Source organism: Brassica napus, chromosome C3, assembly GCF_020379485.1.
Source record: "Brassica napus cultivar Da-Ae chromosome C3, Da-Ae, whole genome shotgun sequence".
Taxonomy (NCBI): Eukaryota; Viridiplantae; Streptophyta; class Magnoliopsida; order Brassicales; family Brassicaceae; genus Brassica; species Brassica napus.
The window spans coordinates 43,571,205-43,586,720 of record NC_063446.1 but is presented as its reverse complement, the minus strand read 5'-3'; the positions used below and the strand labels follow the sequence as shown (position 1 = coordinate 43,586,720).

The 15,516-nt window shown below is 37.1% G+C and overlaps 1 pseudogene; it reads left to right on the top strand.

Moving 5' to 3' along the window:
* Window positions 1–9,046: 9,046 nt before the first annotated feature.
* LOC111211103 lies at window positions 9,047–10,494 on the top strand (annotated as a pseudogene).
* Window positions 10,495–15,516: the final 5,022 nt, after the last annotated feature.

Genomic DNA, 15,516 nt, shown 5'->3' with positions numbered 1-15,516 from the left:
TTTTTTAACAAACAAAGCTGGACGACTTACTTGTAAGTCGTCCTATTTAAAATTCAATTGCAAAAATGACCTGTTTGGACGACTTACTGGTATGTCGTCTGCGTCAATGTTTAGTAAACTTTCATTTTCTCTATGTTTACTAATGTGTTTTATTTTGAATTTTTGTAGATGATGCGTCAGTTACATGCAGTGTATGGAGAATGGTTGTTGAAAGATTTTCGTTGGGATTTTGTGGTTGATAATGTCAAAGGAGCGAGAATCATTTTTTTTGGGGAAGGTTCAACACATGCTGAACTTCTTGCAATGGCTCAAGAAGATTATAACCTGGACATGAGCACGGAATCTGTGGAGATAACCTACTCATTACCAGCAGAAATGATGCAGACTCCAGACACCCCTCCTATTCATGTTACAAGTGATAGACAAGTTCGAAACTTGCTCGAGATAACCAAAACGCATGGAGTGCGGCTTTGTGTATCAAGCTGTAGCAAGGTGGAAACGGTTTCAGAGTTCAGGGAAGAAGATGATGAAGCTGATGAATGTTTTGAAGATGATGATGATGATTTGGTTGAAGATGAAAATCATGATGGGGAGGAGGATGATGGGGAGGAGGATGCTGGTATCTCTATTGTTGCTGAAGCGGACGAGAATGGTGAGGATTACAGTGTTTACGGAAAGTTTGAAGATATCAAAAAGATTGAAGGAGGAAGATCGAATGGTAACTGTATCTATGTCAACCAGAGTTTTGTTAGCAAGGATGCACTGCTTTCAGAGCTGCGGTTGACAGCAGTGAGGTTTAGGTTCTTCTTCAGAACATACAAGTCAACGAAAACTCTCCTTGTGACAACATGTCCGGTTAGTGGTTGTCAATAGAAGGTCAGAGCGAGTGTGAAACATGGGACAAACACGTTTTGGGTAACAAAGTATGTGGAAAAACATACATGCTCAGTGGGAGACCGACTCGCTCAGCGGAGACACTGTACTCCGAAGTATGTTGGTAGGTTTTTCATTGATCGTGTTGGAATCATTGAAGGGTTGAATCTGCAGCATATCACTGATGCAATGAAGAACATGTTTGGCATGACGCTTGATTACACCACTTCATACAGAGCACTTTTATATGCACAAACATTGGTGAGAGGATCAGCAGAAGATGGGTATTCGCGTCTGCCATCATATCTCGAGCAAATCTCCTTAGCAAATCCCGATTCTATCACGGCTATAGAACTTGATTCTATCAATAGATTTAAGTATCTATTTCTCTCTTTTGGAGCTTCTATCAAAGGTTTTAAGTATCAGAGAAGGGTCATTGTGGTGGATGAGACTCACCTAAGTGGGAAGTATGGAGGTGTTATGTTAGTTGCAGCCGCACAAGATGGGAATTTTCAGATATTTCCATTGGCTTTTGGGATCGTAGATGCTGAAGATGAACCTTCTTGGGAATGGTTTTTCACAAAATTGGCTAGTTGTGTATCTGATGAGCAGCCTCTGGTGATAGTCTCCGACCGGCACGCGGCCATTAAAAGTGTGTGTGATAAGGTGTTTCCTTGGGCAACCCGAGGAATATGTTATTATCACCTTCAAGATAACATTGTCAAAAAGTATAAAGGGAAACATCTCTTGTACTTTGTGAAAGGTGCTGCTTATGCTCATACGGTTTCAGATTTCGACCGGTACATGGCTGAGATACGGAGTGCAAACCCGGACCTTGCAACGTATTTGGAGAATGCCGACGTCAGCCTATGGTCAAGGATTTATTGTCAAGGGGACATGTACAACATAAAGACAAGCAACATCGCTGAATCTATTAATTCTGCTCTGAAGCAAGCTAGAGGATTTCCGGTTCAGTTCCTGTTGGAGTTCATAAGGGATAAGCTAGGAAAGTGGTTTTGGAAAAGGAGAGAAGATGCTTTGAGTCTCCCAACTCAACATAGTCGAGGTGTTGAATACTTGCTTGCTGTTCGATCGGAGATAGCGGATACGATGACGGTACAACCAATTGATGGATGGCGATTCTTTGTGAAAGGTGACTAAATGGACTGTGTGGTTGATTTGGAACATGGAAAGTGTGATTGTGGTGTCTATGCAGTGGAGAAAATACCTTGCTCTCATGCTATAGCTGCTGGAACATCTGCTGGTTTGCATATCTCCACACTTGTATGTCCAGTGTACTCAAAGGATTTTCTGTTTGCAGGATACTCAGAGAATATATATCCTTGTGTTGGACAACAAGTTCAGGAACGCACATGCTTTCCTCCGGATGTAAAGCGTGGTCCGGGAAGACAGAAGAAATCAAGATGGCAATCTTGGTTGGAGCTATCCAGGATGAGAGGACGCAAACCCCGAAAGCAACATAGGGTTTATAGATGCTCAAAATGCAAGGAAACTGGTCATACGAAACCACAATGTAACTCGTCCAGTGTTTAGTCTTCCAGAAGACCTTCAATTAAGTCGTCCAGAAGGTCGTCCAGTTAGTCGTCCAGGGTTTTTTCTTCCAGAAGACCTTAAAGTTAGTCGTCCAGTGTTTAGTCTTCCAGAAGACCTTCAATTAAGTCGTCCAGAAGGTCGTCCAGTTAGTCGTCCAGGTTTTTTTCTTCCAGAAGACCTTCAAGTTAGTCGTCCAGTGTTTAGTCTTCCAAAAGACCTTCAATTAAGTCGTCCAGAAGGTCGTCCAGTTAGTCGTCCAGTGTTTAGTCTATGTATTAAAAATTTGTGTTATGAACTTATCTGTGTCAACTTCTTTGTCAGATTGCACTACCAAACAAATTTGAGATGGTCTTGCCCTTTATATTATCTGAAATATAGTTACAAAAGGTCACTGCTCAGAAGACTTTCCAGACTACTTATAGTTAAGTCGTCCAACTTTCCAGACGACTTAACTGTAAGTCTTCTGCGCAGAATATAGTTACAAAATAGGGATCAAGTTCAAATACAAAATAGGGATCAAGTTCAAATACACACATCAGCCTAATCTATCATACAAAATAATCTAATGTAGCCTATTTATCACCCCTCATACGCACCCAGGTTGGCATCATTGTCCTTGTTTTCGAACTCATGCGCGTCAGGAAGCTCTTGAAATATATCCACCGCCATCTTATCCCTCATAGTCTTCCCGTTGGCCTTAGCAAAGTCTTTTTTTACTAAACTCTATCCCAAGAGCATGACATTCAATGTACTTTAGAGTGTACACGCCACAATCACCAGCTCGGGCCGGAGGTATATTGGTCGGTCTCGCATATGTGAATGGCTCCAGGCTGTATTGGGCTCATTGTTCGTCTGAGGAAGCGCACTCAACAAGCAGATAAGGGACCATGTAGAGAAAAGGCTCCATTACCACATCGAGTTCTTCTGGGGAGATACTGGAACAAATGCTGTCAAAGACGACTATGTGCCTCTTAGAGATCGATATCCACATAGCAATCCAATGAGTGTCGGCGTAGTTCACTGGCGCATAGATATCATCAATATTCGTCCCCCAAACCTTGTTCGATTGGCAAAATGATGGTATAGTGCCTGCATAATAATTCCACGCCCCACCAGGGAGTCTTCTTCCTAAACCGTTCTGATCGGGCTCTGAGTCCTTAAAATCCTTGAAGTTGAATCTCCATTGCTGAGCAAAGAGATGATCAAGAAAGCACATTCTCTCGCTCCTGAAATGTTGTGGGTTAGCGTCGTACCTCTTCTTCAGCACATTAATCCAAGCATCAATATGCTGCATATAAAATAGGGTACAAGTCGTCTACGTAGAAGACTTACCAGACGACTTACAAGTAATTCATAGACGAATTAAGTCGTCTGGTAAGTCGTCTAGTCGTCTGGTAAGTCTTCTACGTAGACGACTTACCAGACGACTTATTGGTAAGTCGTCTACAAAGAAGACTTATCAGTAAGTCATCTAAGTCATAGAAGAATACTTACACAGTCCTCCAGCCACTCTAAGGAGGTTCGGAGGATTTGATACCACCAAGTTCTACTTTTACGTGGCTTTTTATCGAGAGGTGTTGTATAATGACTGCAAACACAAAATGTTGAAAAGCAATCAGTTTTTGTAGATTAAAGCAAGCTATTATGGGAAAAGCAAACACTTACGGACAAGTTTTCAACCGATCAACGAGCTCCTTCAACTTCTTCTTGTCAATTATAGCCTGGATAAAGCTTTTTGTTTGGAATGATCACTCTAGCTGTGTTGTTTGCCATATAAGGAGATTGCTGTGAGGCAGCAAGTTTCCTTGTTCGATCACTCTTTGCACGGCAAAATGCCAAAGTAGCATCCCTCTTTTCCTGATATCTAGCATCCTCCTTCTGTAAATCCGAAACAGTGGGTTGATTTTTGTCCAATAGAACAAGGCTCGGTTCTGGAGCTTTATCTTTCAAGGAACTAGCATATGCGGGCACAGCTGCGGGCACATCTGGACCTTTATCCTCCGCCAAGCTCTTCCTTCCCGCGTTCGTCCCATTAACACTTTCACTCTGCAATATACAAGATGGGTTTATACAATAATAACCAAAGATCCATTTCAAACAATAATAACCAATAAGTGTCTTCAAACATGAAACAAAATACATATATAAAATCCATACACTATAAACAAAGCACAAATGTTCTGACATACAAGAAACAAAGCAAATGCAACTTTTCAGTTCTTATTCTTAAGACTTTGTCTAGTCAATCTCTTGTTGGGAGAGGATTCGTTACTAACCCCGGGTTTGAGCGTCGGTTTAGGTGGAGAGGTAGTGTTTTGAGATGATGTCCCTTTCTGTTTTGTGGTGATACCAACCTTCTTCTCCATAGCTTCCACCCTTTCCGACAGATACTTGATCTCCTTAAGGCACGTCCCAAACCCTTCCCTCATGACATCAGCTATGTCTTTGAACATGGTTTTAATATCCTCTTTGGTCAACCCACCAACAGTTGTAGTCACCTCTTCACTAGCCTCTGCAGCTGCCTCTTCACTAGCCTCTGCAACTGCCTCTTCACTAGCTTTTGCAGGTGCCTCTTTACGAGCTTTCTTCCGAGGTCTTGGACTGTCTTCCTTCACTACCTTTTTCTTCGCTGGACTCACAACCGTCGGCTTTATATTGACCCAAGTACCGGTGACTTCCCAGCAATCCATGGTCCACTTCCACGGTTTCTTCACAAACATGAGTTCAATTATGTTCTCCGCGGGCTTGTCCTCAACATCAAACTCCCATTTTGGAAACATTTGACCAGTGTCCTTCTGAGCAAAGTTGATCACCCTAGTCTGCAGTAAATAGAAGATATGAACTTAGATATTTGACGGATTAAGAAAGATGGAAAGAAAATACTTCGCAGACGACTTATAATTAAGTCGTCTAGAAAGTCTTCCAGTTGGATGACTTAGTAGACGACTTATAGTTAAGTCGTCTGGAAAGTTTTCCAGCTGGAAGACTTAGTAGAAGACTTATAATTAAGTAGTCTGGATAGTCTTCCCAGACGACTTAATTATAAGTCTTCTACTAAGTCGTCCAGTTGGAAGACTTATCAGACGACTTAATTATAAGTCTTCTGCGAAGTCGTCCAGATTGAAGTAAATACCTGACTGAGGATAGCCTCTTTAAACTGTATGCGTCCTTTGTGACCCTTGTAAGCCAGTATCGGTGGAGACGGATTGTTTGGGAGTGGATTACCATAATTAGCACCCAGTTCTGGCAGAGCTGTGTACACCCAGACCTGGAGAGCTTGCGCAAACCTAACAACCCGAAATATCTCTGCCCTTCACAGAGTCCATCAACACCTTAAACGCGACTCTCCCCCATGGATAATTCTCAAACCGTTTTAGCTCCATCACTAGCCTTGCCAGACTAACCCGTGTAGGGGTTGAATATTTTCTCCCTTCAATGTATCCAGTGAAGATGGCAAGGTACGCGAGCCGCTTACGATCATCCCGAGACCACCCTTCGCATCTCTCAAATGCTGCTATTATCTCCTGAGTAGATGACCCAGCTTCGACATGAATTCCCAACATCTCCCAAAAAGAAGTCAACTCCTTTGTAACAACACAGTGAGGTCTCTCAAGGTCCTCGATGTACTCGCAGTTTACACCAGTGAGGTTTTCAAACTCTAACAGTGAAAACCTCACAGGTTGTGGACCAACGAGACTCCACAGCTCATACTTCTTCTTTATGTCCAGCTGGAAACCGAGCATGTAGTGAACCAGCCTTGAAGCCCAATCAAATCCCAGCTCTTGGAACTTGATGAAAACTCCCAACTTCGACTCCTTCAGCTCTTCATATTCGTCATCATGAAGAGCTTTCTTTAAAGCAGCATGCAACGTCCAACAAGTATGATACGAAATGTTATGCACTGCGGGGGTCTCTTCCCCTAATGTATATATCCTACGGGGGAGTTCTGGCATCTCCATTTTTTTTTCCTGCAAAACAATCAAAAACAACCATCTCAAACAATCAAAGACTTATAATTAAGTCGTCTGGCAAGTTTTCCAGCTGAAAGACTTATAATTAAGTCGTCTGGAAAGTCTTCCAGCTAACCGGCTGTGAGAACGGTGGTGAGAACGACGGTGATAACGGCGGAGAGATAACCGGCGGTGAGCGATGGATTAGAGAGAATCGACGGAAATCGCCTTCGAAATTGCCTTTGAGAGAAACAGCATTAGGGTTTTCTGATTTTCGCGAAACAGTGAATAAAAAAAACACCTTATATATGGCCGGTAAATAATCCGGTTAGGTTTAAAAGTACATTGTAAAATTAAAGGTTCGGTCCGGTTTGGATGACTTACTAGTAAGTCGTCTGTTGAATACTGTACATCAGACGACTTAGTAAGTTGTTCCAGACCCTAAATTTAACCCCTAAACTAAATTGACTAAATTAACTAACTAACCACGTTATACAACCATAGTTATACTTAAATAGTGTTTACTATACACAGAAATAAACACACTTAGGTAAATTTTAAAGTTTTAAAAAAACATTTACGCATTCCAAAATCTAACCCTAAGAACACATACAATACTACAACATATATTGGCAAAACCTAAACCAAAGAATATCATGACTCACTACTTTCACTCATCTATGTTGAAAACAATTAAATTTTGTTATATCTTAATTTATATCTATTAAAACATATGTTAATTACATGATTTCAATTTTTCAGTTATCAAAATATTTCTTACAAAATTTTTAAATTATTTCTAAGTAGAACTAGACCAGACGACTTACGGGGGTTAGAAACGTAAAAAAGTCGGTTTTTTTGTTTGTTCACAAGGGGCTGGTTGTAATTTCAATAGCCTTTTAGGTTAGTTTTGCATTTGATTCAAGTTTGGGTTTACCTTTGTGTTTGAAATCAAGTTGAGAGTCATATTTGAAAATTTTCCCAAATTAATTACCACAAAAATTAATATATTTCACTAATTTTATATAGGACCGATTCAAAATAGGACACAATTTTTTTAAGATAATATAGTGTATAACAATACATAATGGTAGGAGTATTTTTCAAATATAAAATTAAAATTTTATATTAATAATTAATCTGTACATTTTGTATAAATATAAACAAAACATTGTATTGTTTTACAATGGAATAAATATCTAAATATTTTTAACTGTTCAAAACATTTTGATATTGTTTTACCATTTTACATATTAAACACTTTTACATTATACAATACCTATTTTATATAAACCATTAGATTAATTAATATATAAACCAAGCGAAAATGATTTTTCTTATTTTATATAAAATAACTTTAAAATAGATACATGATAAACACACAAATCATTTATTTGCATAGAAGAATTACAATGTCAACATCTAAATTTGCTATATTTTGTATTTGTCTTATTGATTCTTATTAGTTTTCATGAAGGTATGCCATATATAGTTTATATTTCGTCCAATCCTCTATCATCAGTACGATTAAAATAATAATAATTAATATCCCTCTATCGTATTTTTAAAGTGTTTTATTCCTTAAATTTTATACCGGTGCCAATCTGAAAAAAAATCTAAATCAACATGCTCTAAAATACCAAATAATATTTGGTTTCAAATACACACTGAAGAAGCACCTAAGTGGAATGTCAAAAAGATTTATATGATTGCCGTTGAATTTTTCTGAAGAGAATTTTGAACACTTAGAAATTTTCGAATTTATCATTTTAATTGGGCAATTTTCTCATAAAACATTAAAATTATTTTTCTTCACAAAAAAAAAACACACAAAGAGAAAAAAAACCAAACAAGTTTCATTAAAGAAATAAAAAACTCTTATACCTCTTACTTTATCGATATGTAAATATAAATAATTATTTAAATAAATAATAAAAAATATTATTGTCGAATAATACATTTTTCAGTTCAAACTTTATTTATTATTTTGAAATCCAAAAAAAAAATTGAAACTATTTTAAAGTTTTTAAATTTATATACATCTTTTAAGAAAATATTAAACCCTAAATCCGAAACCTCATGTCTTAAATCTAAATTTTTTAGTATATATTAGTTACCACATGGATATAAATATATATTTACATCTTTAATGAAATATTTTGATTATTTTATATATCTTTATATATAAAAGAAGGTTTGAATCCCTCCCAGATATGCCACATGTGCATCCACGTCATAAATTGGGCTTTCCTGCGCGCAACACGTGTCCTCTGCGCTGCGTTTCATTAAAGTGAAATTATAATGTTTCGGGCTTGCGGTTGGGCTTGGTGTTGCGCTTCGTCTGCGAGTAGATGAAATATTGTGTAACCCTAATTCTATGAAACGAGGAGATGGAGATCATCTCTCACCTTCGATCGACGCCGGTGACTCCTGAGTTTCTCCACGTTATTTGAAATGATACGACTTATTGTCTTCAATGCGTTGTTTTGATCTGTGAGGCGATGTATTCTGTATAAATATGTGAGTATTTCTCACCTTGGACTCATCTGCTCTCAGTATCTCTTACAATATATCCTCTCCGCTCTTTGCATTATTTTCTTTCTGAACGGATCGAGCCAAAATGGACTCCGGCGGCGGATTGCATTCCCCGCAAGAACTGCGGCAATTAGATGGCGGTATAACCGGAAAAACCCGGCGGCGAAGAGGATTCGGCAGGAAGTTAAGGAGATGCAAGCAAACCCATCTGACAATTTTATGTCTCTTCCCCTTGAGGTATATCACCATACAATACTCCCTTTGAGATTTTGGGAGAGATGTTTGATTGAATCTATATTGTAAATGATTGCATATTGGTTGGAAGTTAAAATCAGTTCTCTGCTCTTATGGTTGAGATTTGTTTCTCTGCCCTTATAGGTTACAAGACCTAATGGAGCATTGGGATCAGTAGACTATCCAAAAGACGAGTGACGTACATTAGCCACTAAATCACGAAAGGCACCACCCAAAGTTTGGCTCTCCTGAACATCAAAAACTTATTGATGAGGTATAAACCCTTCTAGACACCCTTCTATGCATAATATTTTGGTTGAGAGTAGATGTTTTATTGGTAATTTGAGCTATTGAGCCAGTCGAGTATAGGATAGCATTTTGTTACCTTAGGAATAGCTTCTGATAATAATGGTTTTTAACCTATACATAAGGTCAAAAATCTTCAGCGTGTAAATGCTTGCATAAACAAGAGTATCAACATTACTCACAAATATTTTTAACTTAAATCACAGCTTTTATTGTTCTGTGTTTCAAAATATATACTGGTACATGTTTCAGTTATTCGCAAACACATACTGTATATTATTTTATGTTTTCTTTTAGTGATACGACCTATCTATTATCCATCTTCAACTTTGGAAACAACTTCAGTAATCATGTCTTCTTAATAAGTGCAGATTCATCACTACATCCTTGGCAAAGCAACCGTGGTTTGAAAACATATTCCTCTGGAATGTAGCCAAACGCTTTCTTCCACTGAGTCACTAGCTCATTCCCAAACTGAGCCACGGGAAGCAATAACGGTAGTGGAAGAGCAGCTGCTGCCACTGCCACAGCAGATACCATAGCTTGATGATCAAATAATCGAAGAAGCAGCTGAAGCAGTCAATGTGAGTCCCACTGCAGGATTGTTAGCAACATCTGAGGTTGCGGCGAAGGCTTCTGGAAGTGGTATGCAAAGGATGGTCCGAAGAGCAGCTCAGAAACCAGTCGATGACAGACTGTTCACGTGGGCGGCGGTTGAGATCACAAACACAATCTTAATTCTTCTCCTAAAGAAGTTCATAAGATCAAGTGGGTTCGTGGACGAGTCTTGAAGCATGAGGAACCAAACCAGATGTTAAAAAGAGTAATAGCATATCGATGAATGAATATGTGAAATGTCGATAATGCTAAATGGGCTTTGGTGGTTTGATACATGATTTATTAAGTAAATAAAATAGGGTAAATAATTTATATGTAACATTGTCTTGTTTGCTTATTATTGCGTGTAACCAAGCTAACGACGATATTGTATTTTGTATTTGAATATTATAGATTTTACAAGAATTTGAAATGTGATTATACATACGGTATGTTCATAACTATTTCTCATCAACACTATGAAGTCAGTGCACTATCTCTAAACTGTTTACTTTATTTAGATTCCACATTTCTATATATATATATATATTCAAGGTCAAACATTCACAAGAATAACATTATAAGAAGTGTTGAACATATATATAGAGATAAGCATAAGCATAAGCATAATGCATGTATGCGTAGTATGTTTATTTTCTTTGTGAAACACATTACCTTGGTGTGATCCTCAGAAAAAAAAGTTTGACTTTTGACTGCCAAAGAATCATAAACTTTTTTTTTATCAAAGAATTTAAATGTCATAAAATGTAAGCCTTAAATTTAGTACTATTTATGCCAAGAACACAGATCAGTGTTGGTTACAAATGTCAGTACTTATGTTCACCGTACGTAAGGTAAATCCTCTGTTTTCTAGAAGGCGAGAAACGTACAATATATTTATTTTTTTTTCTTTTTTTTTTCAAAAAACAATATTATTCACTGTTGAGAAAAGAGATGTGTGATTCGATTTTAAAAACCTGGGTCTAAACCTAAACCCTATGTGATTTGATAATAGAAAATAACAACATAAATAGAATTCAAACAGTTAAGATTTCTGTATTTTAGCTAAAAAAATCATTTTTTGTTTTTTTTTTCAAAATCTCAAAAGTGTGTAAAGTCTTGGTTAACCTGTAACTATAAACACTTATTATATTATTTTATATTTTCAAAATATTGGTTAACCTGATTAAAACACGAAAATAAATCGTTAATTATTAGTTGTGTAGTTTACAGATATAAAAATTCAACATATATAAAATTTTTTAACTCAATCAAATTATAAAAAAGTCTTCGAACAAAAAAAATGACTTGCAAATTGTTGGTTCTATCATTAAACATTTGTTCAGTTTCATTTACAATACATAAATATTGAAGAAAACAATTAATTATATTGCTCCTAACCTTTTTTGTTTCATAAGAGGATTTGAAAATATCAAAAAACGACATGAAAAACATAAAATTATACACAGTCGTGAATAAAATATTTTTAATTTAATTTAAGATAACATATTATAAACTTAGAAATCTCTTGAACTATATGTTGCAAAAATTTAAGAGTAGTCTGATAAAAAAATTACTAGAGCTTCATTCTACCTTTAGGAACTTATTTCCATATATATAAACCGGCCTAGAGCATAATTATAATATTTTTCTTTTACCACGTTTATAGATTTTGTTAGTTCTTAAAGTGACAATTTGATCATGTCCCCTCTCAAATTCATTTTTCAGGATCAAATTAAATTATTCGTATTAAATGGATAAATATGTTCTTAAAATGAACATTCTTGCATTCGTGGTACTAATAATGTAACCCCAATAAATAAAAAAATAAAACATCATTTTTCTTGAGATCGTAAAATTGAAAATCATTCATAACACAACACAACATCCTAACAAATAAAATATTTCGAAAACATGCCCAAAAAAAAAAAATTAGCCTGCTAATTAAAATATTCAAACACCACCTAACAAAATCACCTTATAAACAATAGTGGTGGACTAATTATATGATGTGTCAAAGATCCGGGAAAAAGATTCGCTGATGAGATAGATTTATTGTAACTCTCTCGACGATGAGAGAATAATCACCTTGGTTTGGTCTTGGTGAGACATCTTTTTTTTTCTTTTTTTTTTTTGCTAAACTGTGAATATCATAAAATGAAAGTTTAGGGTTACAAAAGCCTAAAAGTGATACCTTGGCAAAAAGAAATAAAAAACAAGGTATACACATGATTGTTAGATCAGAAGGTTGCAACTATCTCACTACAAGAAAACATATTTTTTACTAGGACAGTATTCGTTGTAAATTCGTCGTAAACGGGGTGTTACGACGAATTAACGTCGAAAGACGTTTCGTTGTTAAATGTCCGTCGTAACGGAGGTTTCGTCGTAAACGACTCGTTACGTTTACGACGAAATATATTCCTCGTAAAGCGCAGGGAAAGGATTCGTCGTAAACGCCACGTAAGACTTCGTCGTAAATCCCACATAATTATTTCGATGTAAAGCACACGTAAATACTTTCGTTGTAAATCACTCGTAAACATTTCGATGTAAAATCCTCGTAAATATTTCGATGTTAATCACTCGTAAACATTCGATGTAAACTCCATGTAATGTTTACGAGGAGTTTACATCGTTTCTTATTATATTATTATTAATTAGTATATAATAGATTTTAATTTATATTTAATATTCAGAATTTAAAATAATTTAAATTTTAAAACAAAATATGAAATTGGAAAACATATTTTAAAAAGTCATACAATAATATTTAAATTCATAATACAAACAGAAAAAAAAAACTACATATTGTCGAAGTAGTTGGTGGGGTTGCTCGGCTGTTGACGGGTTGGATCGGACTCTTGGGGATCTCGTGGTGGCATTCCAAGAGCGGCTCGTCTCTCACTCAACATTCTCTGCATAACCGGGTTTCCCACGGCCATCACGTCTAGCAAATCCTCAAGAGAGTCTAAACGAACCTGCTGGCTATCCATTTGAGCCTTCTGGCTATCCATTTGAGCCTTCATCTGAGCAGTCTCTTCATCCCGTCTCGAAGTGTATGACGAAGTTGCCCTTGCAACTTCGTTAACAGAGCCTATACCGACTATCCGTCCCTTCTTTTTAGGAGCCACCTATAAAATCAAAACATATATTAATATAGTTAATTATGTTAAAATATTTAAAATAATGTAAACTAAAATTTTAAGTTACCTCTTCGAAGATTCTGTCGACCTCTTGGGTGGACAATGTGACTGGTAATCCATCGGGAGACTCCTGGGTTAGTTGCGTCTCCCGTTCTTCAATCCGACCAGCCACTGTTCGGAAGAGTTTCTCAGATGCAGGATCCACAAAAACTCCGTCGGATGTGGCGTGAGTCATCTTGAATAGGTCAGACAGAGAAGGTAAGACTCCCGTCTTCTCGAACTACAAAAAAAATTAAATTAAATATTATAAATTATATTAATTGAATATTTTAAAATATATATTTAAAACAAAACTTACAGCTTCTAGACGGACTCCTGCATGAGGTTTTTGTCCGGTTCTGTGAAGCATGGGCAAATGACCATCTTTATCCTTCGTCCTTCGAGAAGCCGAGCACGAATTGGCCTTTCTGATCGAAGAGGGGTGCTCCCAATAGGCGATGAGGCCATCCCACACATCCGTCGTGAGCTCAGTGGGCTTTCCCTCATACCCGTAGATCTCCCACTTGTCCTTCCAATCAGAGACTGTGTTGCAGAGGCGTATCTTTGCCTTTGCAACGAATTCCGCCTTCACCCTCTCGGTGATTCCCAAAGACCAATGCCACTTTTGCTGAAACATAAAAATTTTGAAAAAATTACAATTAATAATAAATATTAAAAATATATATATATATTTAAAAGTGAAAATTTAATTAAATTTAAAAATCTTACCGCAAAACATTTAAACCACGTGATCTTAACGTGATTTGGTGTCTTGCTCCAGTTCGGGTATGCCCCGTCGTAGTAACCCTTAATCGTCGCCGAAACGCTCCGGCTAACACGGTTGTTAGCCCCAAACCTGAAAAAAAACAATTTAACCGTTACAAAATAAAAATTAATTAAATTTTAAAGTAATAAAAATTAATAACTTACCAATAAGTTCCTCGGGGTCTATCGGGGTCTAGAACATCCAAACCCTCCCGTCCAGGCTGGGCAAGCAAATCCTCCACCGTATATCTCGCGAAGGGAGCATATGAAGGCACACGCAAATCCGGATGAACTGCACCTTCTGGGACAGGCTCAGGTGCAGCCGCTGGAGGAGGAGGTGGAGGCATCTGCGGTGGAAGAGGAGGACTCGAAAAAACTCTCTGAGAAGTCTGAGAGTCTGGAACTGCATCGGAAGACGATGGACCGGAAGAAGATGTACCGGAACCATCGCCAAACAACTGGGCATAAGTAGGTGCTGCTGGTTTCCTTCTAGGAGCCATCTAAAAAAAATTTAAATAAATTTAATCAATTATGACGACATAATTAAAAAATTATTCCGTTACCTAACTAATCACCTAAACTATAGGATTCCGTCATCTAACTAATCACCTAAACTAATTATCTAAATAATCACCTAAACTAATTACCTAACTAATTAATAACCTAAACTAACTTAAAAAAAAAAAAAAAAAGGAGGGAAGAGAATGTACCTTAGGGAGAGGAGAGGAGTTTGGGAGGAATGGACGAGGCAGCCTCGTCTCGGCGTCCCAATATATAGAAAATGTTTCGTCGTAAACGCGACGTAACATTACGACGAAGTTACCAGGCCCGCGTTTTTTCATTTACGACGAAGTTACCAGGCCCGCGTTTTTCGATTTACGACGAAATTACGTCGAAACATCGGTTTACGACGAATTTACAAGGCCCACGTTTACGACGAAGTTACCAGGCCCGCGTTTTTCCATTTACGACGAAATTACGTGGAATAGATAAACATTTACGACGATTTTACAACGCTTAACCCTAAACACCGAGAATGAAATCCCTAAACCCCAAAGTCACATATCATCTAACATCATATCTCTTCTTCTCTACTACTTTGTGCTCTTTCTCCAACTTAAACTCTAAAACCCTAAAACTCCAAATAATTTTTTAAAATTAACACAAATACATATTATATAAAACAACATTTGTTACACATACATTAGGATGGTTAAAAACAATATTTCTTTAAACATATGTTACAATAGAGAAATACAACATCAGAGACATATATTACATCACTCTAAATCGTTTTCGTTCTCATCAATATTACATCACTCTAAATCGTTTTCGTTCTCATCACTATCATTACAATCATCATCGTCGCTTCTCTCGAACTCGTCTTCACGTGCTTCATCTGTCGCATCTTCGGGAATATCTTCATATTGAAAGTTTTGCGGGTCGATCAAAAGGATTTCATCAGTTGGTTGTTCTGGTACCTCAACTTCATTGATAGCGTCTTCTTCTTGCAAGGG